Below are 3,686 nucleotides of genomic sequence, written 5' to 3' on the forward strand. Positions count from 1 at the left end.
ATCAGTGATAAAATAAAACTTCCTTCAAAGCACACTCCGCTACAGGGTGAAAATTCATTGTGAGGTTAATAAATTATTGCAGTAATGTGCAGTTTACATGAATCAGATATTTGTGTGTTTTGTCTTATTTGGTTTAGTTTTTGTTTACTTGTGAAACCAGAGATTTCAATCTGCTGAAATATCTACATATATGCTAATGTAATATTAGGATTTATATTGCAGTTTGAAATTACGAAAATTTTACATTTTCTCGTAGTAATTTTTTACATCAGAGATGTAAAAGAGCTTGATGTCATCTTAGATATGTAGGTAGATCGTTCAAATGTATTGGTAATTAATCTTTTATTGTGAAAATGGGTTTGTTAATTAATAAACTTCAGCGGCTGGTTTGAAACAAAGAAGAGAGTGTAATTCCAGAGCACCTGGCTTACGTCGGTCTAATTCGACACGGGACTGCCCTGAAGGTGCAAGAGGCCACCTGATAATTTGCTCGTTAAGCGACCGGTAAAGATTACCGTGTTTATACAGGTCGTCCGATGACAAGATCACAGGAACGAGGGAAGGCCAGTCAACAACACTGTGTCGAAGGCTCCCCGATATCGGTTACGGCAGGCAGGGCCCTGTCAGGTCTGTGCGAACAGACGGGCGGGCGCGGCTGTGTGTCGGCGCACAGAGCTCCAATGGCTTTGTTTGTGGCGGCGGTAGCGACGTCTGGCGTCGATGACGCCTGCCTGCCAGGGAGCGGCCTACCCGAAAAGCGTGACGCAGCGTACGCGCCCGGCTGAGTTCTGCAAATGTTTGCTGATCGATTTCCGCACTCTGTCACTCGACGCAGTCATCAGGTGTGTTAAATAAAATGGAAAACACACTGAATGAGAAACAAGAAACAATCATGTGCATTACCATAAAGGTGAGGCGAATCATACCAAACTGAAGACAGCGCTAGATATAGTCTCAAGTGAAAGCAGCACCATGTATAAGAGAGACCGAAGGTGACTGCCAGATTATGCGATCTATTCTCTGTATCCATTTTTACACATGTATATGAATAAAAATGTAAGTGTTCGTTTGTTCAAAGTCGCGTATCTCCGAATTATCTTGAGCAATTGCTTTGATATTTTAACACAACGTTGCATTCTAACACAGGTGTGCTTTTAGGTACCCTTTCTTTATATATTCCAATGCAATGTTGTGTCAAAATTTCAAAGCATTCTGTCAAAACCTTTTAGAGATTTGCGAATAGGAATATTTACAGTTTCTGTGTAAGTACAAACGTAAATGTTCGGTTCTTCGAAATCTCAAACCTCAGAAAGTTCCTCATGGATTGCTTTGAAATTCTGAAACGACATTCCATTCGAATATCTAATGGTATATACATCATATATATGTAATGAAGGGAAAACGTTATAAAATGTAGCAGTCGGTTTGTTCAAAATCGTTAAGTCCCGAAAGTTCTTGAGAGATTACTTTGAAATTTTGACACAACGTTGAAATCCAATACGGACATGTTTTAGGCATTTAATTCTTTAATGATCTTTTCCCTTTTTTTTTTTTCCAATAAGTTCCTATGGGACCAAACTGCTGAGGTCATCGGTTCCTAGTCTTACACACTACTTAACCTAACTTAAACTTACTTAGGCTTAGGATAACACACACACACACACACACACACACACACACACACACACACACACACACACACATTCCCGAGGGACGACTAGAACCTCCGACGTGGGAGCCGCGCGAACTATGGGTAGGCCCTTCAAACCGCTCGGCTACCCCGCCTGGTCTTTATTGTATGTTGCATTCTATATCTATATCTTTATTCTGGATATTTCTTGTATCAACTTTTCTGTTATTAAATTTATGTATTACATACATTTAAAAAAAAAAGCACTCCGTCTTCAGGCCACAAGTGGCCCATCGGAACCATCCGACCGCCGTGTCATCCGCAGATGAGGATGCGGATAGGAGGGACGTGTGGTCAGCACACCCCTCTCCCTGTCGTTACGATGGTTTTCTTTGACCGGAGCAGCTACTATTCGGTCGAGTAGCTCCTCAATTGGCATCACGAGGCTGATTGCACCCCGAAAAATGGCAACAGCGCGTGGCAGCCCGGATGGTCACCCATCCAAGTGCCGGCCACGCCCGATAGCGCTTAACTTCGGTGATCTGACGGGAACCGGTGTATCCACTGCGGCAAGGCCGTTGCCCACATACATTTAAAAACAGGTGTATAAACACACGTACATGTAGCCGTATAGCAATATGTATACGTGGGTGTGTGTATATATATGTATATATTGACGTACATATAAAGGGAAAATATTGTTAATTGTTATAAAAAATCTCTAAATACACCTTTCCGATTTACTTCAGATTTTTCCACGTTACTGTAATTAATTGTTTAGACACATAAGGACTATATACTTTCTAATCGATAAGTATATAATAATGAAAGTTTGTTAACAGTCAGGAAAGTGGTATTTATGGCTTATTGATTTATGTTTAGAATACTACCACAGAATCTGAGTTTGCAATAACAAGAAACGATGCTCAGTAACAGAGACTAGAGGGAAGAAGAGATGGGCAGAGGATTGGGGAGAAATGCATATGGAAAATGGGGAAGAGGAGATGGACAGAGAGAGGGGGCAGCAGGAGATGGAAAGATCGTGGAGGAGAAGTTGGATAGAGAAAGGGAAGGAGGTGGTGGACTGAGAGAGAGAGGAGGGGGAAGAGAAGACGGACAGATAGAGGTGGAAGCAAGAGGAACTGGAGAAGGAAATGGGGAGGTGGACAGGGGAGAGGAGGAGGCTAGGACGTATATCACATTCCCACACATATTAGAGACGTGCGCTTTATCTTTTCTTTATTATCCCTTTCAGCAAACTGACCCACAGCAAAGTGTGGCCAGGTAAAGCTAGTTAATAGTAAAGATTGATAGTGTCAAGGTCTAAATTCTTAGCACAGGACAAGTACAACATTGTGAGAAGAATGTAATTTTGAAAAACGTTTCGGAAGACTGTCTATTTACATCTAAAGCACTACAAAAACAACACATTTTTCATCCTCTGACTGGGTGGTCTGTTGGTGTTATTTCAGATCTGGGTTATGGATGAACTTGGTTATTTTGCGATAAGTCACAAGCGAGCTGCGAGTGTCTGTATGTTTATCTGTGTGTGACGGTGAAGTCGGTAACTTGCTACTTATTTAAAGAAGTGTAGCTCTCAGGTCAATGCACCTTGAGTTTCTTGTGTCATTTATTTAACTATTGCTTATTCGCAAGTCCTCTATTTGAAACTTGAAACTTACTGCAAGCGACCAGTTTTGCACTCTTCGTCTTTTGGATTATGAAAAAAATGATTTTTATTTGTTTATTTGTTTATTTGTTTCATCTTCGAGCATTTCGCATGCTACTGAATGCTGACTGTACAAATTAAATAACGCATACTGATACGTATTATAATAATACAGAATACAGGTAAATCATATACATATGCGAACAAACATACAATGATTGTAAGATAAAATTTCATATCTTTTGCACAGTAAAAAAATTCCTCAATGACATAGAAAGCCTTCTTTGAAAGCCAGCTTTGAAGAACGTTTCTGAAGGTTATCAGTGAGGCTGTGTGCTTATTTTGGCAGTGTATTGAATAACTCGTATAGCCACTATTAGCCTTTCT

At 40.5% G+C, this 3,686-nt stretch overlaps 1 pseudogene; it reads right to left on the reverse strand.

Moving 5' to 3' along the window:
• Positions 1-2,095: 2,095 nt before the first annotated feature.
• On the reverse strand, positions 2,096-2,213 carry LOC126253855 (5S ribosomal RNA; annotated as a pseudogene).
• Positions 2,214-3,686: the final 1,473 nt, after the last annotated feature.

Source organism: Schistocerca nitens, chromosome 4, assembly GCF_023898315.1.
Source record: "Schistocerca nitens isolate TAMUIC-IGC-003100 chromosome 4, iqSchNite1.1, whole genome shotgun sequence".
NCBI lineage: Eukaryota > Metazoa > Arthropoda > Insecta > Orthoptera > Acrididae > Schistocerca > Schistocerca nitens.